Source organism: Theropithecus gelada, chromosome 6 (assembly GCF_003255815.1).
Source record: "Theropithecus gelada isolate Dixy chromosome 6, Tgel_1.0, whole genome shotgun sequence".
Lineage (NCBI taxonomy): Eukaryota > Metazoa > Chordata > Mammalia > Primates > Cercopithecidae > Theropithecus > Theropithecus gelada.
Window position 1 is genome coordinate 68274169 of NC_037673.1, and position 8164 is coordinate 68282332.

Consider the following 8164-nt stretch of genomic DNA (forward strand, 5'->3'; position numbering starts at 1 on the left):
ATGTTCTGACCTCCTCTAAGCCTTGCTGCTACTGGACACTGGGAGACCTGGGATTTATGTATAGTTTGATTCAAAGATTGTACAAATAAGAACCCATAATTGTTAAATATTTTTGGCAAAAGATAAAGTATTTCTAAACAAATAATGAGATCAAGATAGCAGCACTAGATAAAAAATAACACTTGGATTCCAGCCCAGATGTTTTCACTATTTACCATGTGATCTTGGCCAAGTTATTTATCCTCTTAGAGTTCTCTTCTGTAACATGAGGTCACTGCATTAGATTTATTGATGCCTCCAGCTGCAATTTAAAATGAATAACCTATTAGAGAAATTTATAAAAGTAATATTAACAAACTACTCATATCTAAATTGTTAAAGCAAATCTTGGTAAACCTTTAGGTACTGCTATCTTACCAAAATATGATGATGGGATAGTGGAATTTTTGTACCCAAACATAAAATCATCTCTTCCAATTAAATCTCATGAATCATATGATTTGGAGTAGTACTTCTGCAATGGAAAACTCTGGGGTAGTCTCTCTAGCTTCTCTGCTTGTTCTAGGAACTGCTCCTCCCTCTCTTTTTCATCCTCCCATCATAGTGCAGCTATAATGGGACCCTTCCTTCTGGCCACAGCTAATCATCTGTGATCCAGGTGTGGATACCTCACCTTATCAGAGCCAGTGAGTCCCATCCCCAGGAATTTGGGTCTTGGATAGGAAAAAATATAGAAAGCAAGTTGGTCTCTCATTCTTGAAGCCATAAAGTGAAAACCTTGGGTGTGCTAGGCAGCTGTGTTCCCTTGGAAAAGTTGGTCTACAGAAAAAAGAAGCAAGCAGAGGATCTAATATTGCTGGTCCCTAGGCTAGCTGGATTCTTATCTGTAGAGTAGGTTGTTCAACTCGTCCCCGTATACTTTATATAAGTTCTTCCTTTTGCCTAAGCTGGTTAGAGTCTTGATTTGTTGCCTTCTCCCCTGAAAAATAAAAAATAAAAATAAATAAAATAAATCTAAAATAATGCAACTTCTAATAAGATGAAATCGCTCATCTTCAGATAATCTTCCCAGCAGGTATGATTACTTCTCCCATAACCCTGTTCATCTCTGTGACTTCTATGAGAGTGCCTTGAGTTATCTGCTCACATTACTCCTTCCTTTTAAAATGAAATTTTCCCATTAGCTTAACTAGTATAACATGTACTTTCTCCAGCAAAAATTGATCTGTGTGGCTTAGAGATATTTTCACCTTGAATCTATCACTTCTGAGCCCTTCTTCAGATTCTGTTGCACAGAGCAATACAGTTGTCTGTTAAAGAAGATTTACAGGAACTTAGACACTACTTAAACTATGTACAGATTTCTGTTGCACCTGTAAGATGGGCCTCAATTTTATCTTCTCAGGTCTTGAAGTGAGGGAAAAAATAAAAGATGTGTGATAATTTGAGAGAAATAATCTTTTGGATCAAAACAACTTAAGATATACTAGAATCATGGTAAATCCTCAACATAGCAATGTGATGGCCTCCTGCTTCCTCAGCAGTCAAATTCCAGTAGTACACCCACAAGAATTACAAAGTAATTTTATGCACTCCATATATCAGAACATACTTCTGAGGAAAGAATACAAATTATTTGAGCAAAAACTGAGCATAAATATAACTAACCAACATAGAGAAAAGAGTTGATGAGGAAGTGGGAAAGGTGTTAAGGGACAGAAATTAATAGCTTATCCACAACTATTGTTGAAATTTTCCTTTGTTTTGATTTTTGTAGATATCTTACTGGCTTATATATTCTTCACAATAAAATCCCTAATGATTTTTCTTTGTAATTTATGCAAATACGCATGCCCTCAGAAAAAAATCCAATTCCAAGATTAGAAAGTCTTCCTTCTGTTTAGTCCTAAGGGACCATGAGATATGTTTTTCCCCACGGGCAACACAAGCCCTGTGAAATGCAGGCAGAGCTTTCATGCTTTAAAATTCATTTATCTAACTGTACAATCATTACCAGTATGGGCAAAGCAAATCCAAATTACCACTTACACTTCAGGCCAACTAGAAAAGAGACAGTTCTCATTTTAGAATTCTTTAAATCTTCCCTGACAGGAGTGCTAGAAAAAGCATAACATACGGAATCACAAATTGGTCTTTTGACAAACTGCCAATCTATTGACTCTTAAAGGAAGAACAACAGTGAATACTAAGGACAAAACAGAAGTAATAGCTGAGAAGTGCAGTTGAAATTGAACTAAAAATGCAGAGGAAGAGAAAAAGGAGCCAGTTCAGCATAGGTATGAGTTCAGAGCCACAAGGGAAAACTTCATAAGGAAATCTTTCGTTACTTTAAAAGTTTGGAAGACATCTTCGTAGCAGAAAGCCTCCATGGTTTGGTGGAATGCATTGATGCTTGGATATTATGATTCCAGAATTTCTGGTACAGAAATTAAAAATTATAAGCAGACCTTCCTATTGCCCTTATTTGGTTTCTATCTCCAGGGATAATTTAAGAGATATGTACACAGGAATCTTGACTTTTTAATCTGTAAATTTTGCTGTAACAATCTAGGTTTAAAAGTATAAACTTTTCTTGACAGAATGTCTCTTATTATGAAAGCTACAAATTCTGTATAAATTAATTTTGTGCAGAATTTTCATGACATACGAAACATGAAAAATGATATGGCAGATTATTTGGACCAATTACATGTTATTCCACATGTAATTATAATAAAATTATAAGTGACTTCTAAATTATTAATGAAATTAAAACTAAATGTTTAAAATATTTAATTCTAGTTGTTAACCTGCTAACTCAAAATTACATATAGTCACATACATCGAACTACTTTTTTTCTTACAATCAAAATCAAAAATGAAACCATGTATAGAATATCATTTAATGACTCTAAAAAGTAGTATCAGGCTGGGCACTGTGGGTCACACCTGTAATCCCAACATTTTTGGAAGTGAGAGGATCATTTGAGCCCAGGAGCTCTAGACCAGACTGGGCAATAAAATTGGACACTCTCCGCACCCTTCCACCACAGTCTTTACAAAAATGAAAACAAGATTTTTTTTTAATTAGCCAGGCATGGTGATGCGTGCCTGTAGTCCCAGTTACTTGAGAAGCTGAGGCAGGAGGATCGCTTGAATCCAGAAGTTTGAGGTTACAATGAGCTATGATTGTGCCACTGCACTCCAGTCGGGGCAACAGAGAAAAACCTGTCTCTCAAAAAAAAAAAAAAAAAAAAATATTGAAACAAGGTCTCGCTCTGTTGCCCAGGCTAGAGTGCAATGGCATGATCTCGGCTCACTGCAGTCTTGGCCTGCCTGGCTCAGGTGATCCTCCACCTCAGCCTCCTGAGTAGCTGGGACCACGGTCGCACTACCATGTTGGGCTAATTTTTCGTATTTTTTTTCTGTAGGGGTGGGGTTCACTATGTTGCCCAGGCTGGTCTCATTCCTGAGCTCAAACCATCCACTGACCTTGGCTTCCCAAAGTGCTAGGATTACAGGCGTGAGCCACGACTCCCAGCCTATCCTGTCTCTTAAAAAATAAAATAAATTTAGACCGGGCACAGTGGCTCACGCCTGTAATCCCAGCACTTTGGGAGGCTGAGGTGGGTGGATCACCTGAGGTCGGGAGTTCGAGATCAGCCTGACCAACATGGAGAAACCCTGTCTCTACTAAAAACACAAAATTAGCCAGGCGTGGTAGCACATGCCTGTAATACCAGCTACTCAGGAGGCTGAGGCAGGAGAATCACTTGAGCCCGGGAGGCAGAGGTTGCAGTGAGCCAAGATCACGCCATTGCACTCCAGCCTAGGCAACAAGAGCAAAACGCTGTCTCAAAACAAAAAAAAATTAAAAAAAAAATTTTAAGTAGTATCAAAAATTTTGGTTTAAGCTACTACATTTATTTTTGTCACTTCTCTCTTCTGAAAGCACCAGAAACTGACATTACATGTCTTTCATTTTTTCTAAATTTTGGAACTGGAACTCTTCTATTTTTTCCAAATTCTGCTCTTAGAAGAGCAGAGAAACCTGAAATCAAAGTTCCTAATACCATACTGAAGTACTCTGATTCTCTCCATAAAGCTGGAGAAGGGCTCAGGAATTGGAGGTACAGAAAAGGCTGAGACTGACAGCAGGAGAACCTACTGAAAAGAGGTTGAAAAGAGCACTGGAGCCCTACCTTATGAAGCCAGCTAACTACTCTTGTCTCACCCTTAGGAAAAGAGGAGGTTTATTTTCTATGGCATTTGAACAAGTGAGGCCCCAGATTTGAGCACTCCAGGAACACAGAGAGCAGGAATGAGGCACCAGCCAGAAAATAAGGGACTAATTAGTCATAATCAACCTTCCACCTGTAGCCCTATAACTCCTTCCAGGTGCCAGGACACAAGGAATCCTTTTTATTCCTCCCAATCAAGACATCGGAGGAGCCTTCTATGGAGACCCAGAAAGTCCCTCAACACAAAAGCTATCTTACTGTCCCACGTCCCTCAAGAGTTGCCCACCTGTCTACAAGTTCCTCATTACAACAGAGCTTCCAATCAGCTTTTCGGTGCCTTACTCTTAAATATTTCTGAATGGAGAACCAAGCCTCACCAGATACTTAAAAAAAGCCACCAAAATCAAAGGCATAGACAAAAACGAACAGAAGAAAAAGAACTTGGGGGGTGGGTGAAGAATGCAGGCAATAGAAGAAAATTGATTTTTAACCCCGATTAATATCATAAAGAGATAAGAGAAGACTAACTCAGTCTTTTACCCCCATGCCTTTCAACAAAAGATCTACATTTGAGATACCTTTAGATAGCATTCTCATTAAGATTTGCCATTATTTGCCACTAGTTTTGCTTTGTTGGGATTAATCAATATGCCCAACTCATCTTTATTTTTAATAAACTGTAACACAGACACTCAAAACATTTATCAATACTGAGACATTTCTAAAGAAAAAAGTTTGCATTCCTCAATTTTGGCTATACTGTTAATAATGATAGTAGAATTGGCATTATTTTCAATTCTCCTAGAACAAATTATTAATCATCCCAAGCAATAAAAATAATCATAGTTGGTATTTAGTTGAGTGCTTACTTTGAGCTAGGCACTGTGACAAGTTCATTATATGCATAGGCTCATTTAATCCTCTCAACAGCCTTAGAAGATAGGTACTATTATTATTCTTATCAGACAGATGAGGAAACCAAGGCTTCCAAAGGCCAATTGACGTCTCCATGATGGCAAAGCCAAGATTTAAACCTAGATACACTGGGCATTAATGCTTTGCCTTTAACCCTTGCGCTCACTACTTCTTAAAGAAGAAAAAAGGAAATCAGAGTTGTAGTGTGAAGATGCAAAAGGAAGGAGATTAAATAGTAAATTGGTAATATGTGTCACTTGAGGTTGAAGGTGTCAGGAGAGAGAAGGCTAGAGGGACATAATGCAGAGGGAATGGCCTTTGCTAGGGGAACCATGGATTGGCTCTTTTTCCCTTAAAATTCTTTAGGGATTTATCTGGGTTGTTGTATCAACTGTTTTTCTGTTTTCTATTTCTGAGTAGTATTTCTTGGTTATGGATGTACCATACTTCCTTTAACCATTCATTGAAAAATATCTGGGTTGTTTCCAGTTTTTAGATATTATAAATAAAACTGCTATAAACACTCATGTACAGGTTTTCTGTAAAATTAAGTTTTCATTTCTTTGATAACTCTTCTAACAATGGCTATGTCAAAGGGTAATCACGTTTCATTTTTTTCCCAACAGCAATGTATAAGTGATTCAGTTTCTCTGAATTCTTGCCAGATTTTGTGCTGTCACTTATTTTTTAAATTCCAGACATTCAGATAGATGTGTAGTGATGTCTTATTGTGGTTTAATTTGCATTTCTTTAATGGCTAATGATGTTGACTGATTTTTGAATATTGGATTCGACTTGCATCCATGAAAAAAAAAATCACTTTTTCATGGTAATTCTTTTTATATATTGCTGAATTCTATTTGCTAACATTTTGTTAAGAATTTTTGAGTTCATGTTCATTATATATTGACGTGGAGATTTCCTTTTTATGTTGTCTTTGTATGGTTTTGAGAGCAGGGTGAAAGTAGCCACATAAAATGAATTGGGAAATGCTCCCTCCTCTCTTATTTTTCTGGAAAAGTTACGTAATTGATGTTAATTCTTTAAATGTTTGGTAGAATTCTCCAGTGAAACCACCCGGGCCTTGATATTTATTTTCAGGAAGTTTTAAAATTATAAATTCAATTATCTTAATAGTTACATTTATATAATAGTTATGTAATTAAAATTATCTATTTCATGTTGGGCAAATTATAGTCATTTGTACTTTTTAAGGAATTGATCCATTTCATCTAAGTTGTCAGATTTTTGTGTGCAGAATTGCTCTTACTATTCCCATATCATCTTTTTGATATCTAGAGGGTTTGTGTGATATCCTCTATTTCATCTTTGAGTTTGGTAATTCATGTCTTCTCTCTTCTTTCTTTTTCATAAGAAAAAGAGATGGACATTTATTGATTTTAATTTTTTTCCAAAGAAGCTTTTTGTTTCATTGATTTTTCTCTCTGTTTTTAACTTCATTAATTTCTGTTTCTACCTTTATTATTTCTGTTTCTTCACTTGCTTTTGGTTTTTCTTTCTTTTTCTAGGTTCTTGAGGCGGGAAGGGGAAATCATGGCATTCTCAGATGAAGGGAAACTAAGAGATTTTGTCACTAGCAGACTTCTTTTAAATGAATGGCTAAAAATAACTAAACAGAAATTACATTATAAAAGGAGGAATTTAGGAACATTGATAACCAAGAAAAAATGCTTTACTCAAAAATATGGTTAAATACAACAGGCTTCCCTTCTCTTGAGTTTTCTTTTCTTTTCCTTTTTTTTTTTTTTTCTTTGAGATGGAGGAGTCTTGCTCTTGTCACCCAGGCTGGAGTGCAATGGCACCATCTTGTCTTACTGCAACCTCCACCTCCCGGGTTCAAGTAATTCTCCTGCCTCAGCCTCCTCTCCTGAGTAGCTGGAATTACAGCCCACCACCATGCTCGGCTAATTTTTGTATTTTTAGTAGAGACAGGGTTTCGCCATGTTGGCTAGGCTGGTCTTGAACTCCTGACCTCGTGATCCGCCTGTCTCAGCCTTCCAAAATGCTGGGATTACAGGCATGAGCCACCAAGCCTGGCCCTTGAGTTTTCTAAATTACGTTTAATTGCTGAAAACTTACATTATCTGATGTGATTCTAAATGTATTTAGAGGAAATATTTAAGACAATTATAAAAAGGAGACAGTAAAGAGATATTACATTTATTGTCTTAGATTATTGGTTTGAGATTTTTCATCATTTCTAATAAATGCACTTAAGTTTAACCTAACATATGCTATAAATTTCCCTTATAGCCCTGCTTTAGCTGTGTCATAAGATTTTATATGTTATATTTTCATTTTGATTCAGTTCAATATATTTTTAAATTTCCCTTCAGACTTATTTGGCCCATAGATTATTTGGAAGTGTGTTGTTTAGTTTACAAATGTTTGGAGAACATTTTGCTGTTATTGATTTCTAGTTTGATTTTCTTATGGTAAAAGAACACACTATATAATTTCAATTCTTTGAAATTTATTGAGCTTTGTTTTGTAAAAGGATATGGTCTATCTTGACATTTTTTCCATTAACACTTGGAAAGAATGTTAAGTCTGCTGTTGTTGGATAGAGTATTTTATAAATGTTGATTAAAGCCTTTCGGTTGATGGTATTGTTGAGTTGCTGATTTTTCATCTAGTTGTTCTATAAACTACTAAGAGGTGCTGAAGTCTCTAACTATAATTGTGGATTTGCCTATTTCTCGTATTAGTACTATCAGTTCACCTAGCAATACAGAAAGGGGCAGGGAAGTGCTGGGAAGGGAAGGGCAGGTCCCTGGCAAGGGCTTAACTGCTGGCCCTGTGCCCATGGACCTAGGTGAGGACAGGCACTCCTGACTCCGCACCCAAATGTTACATTTCCCAAGACCACCCTGGTCCACCACACCCCCATCTTGTGCCTATAAAAACTCTCGAGACTCGAGCAGGGAGGCACACAAGCAGCTGGATGGCGAGAGGATGGCGAGGGGATCATGCTGGAAGAAGAGCAC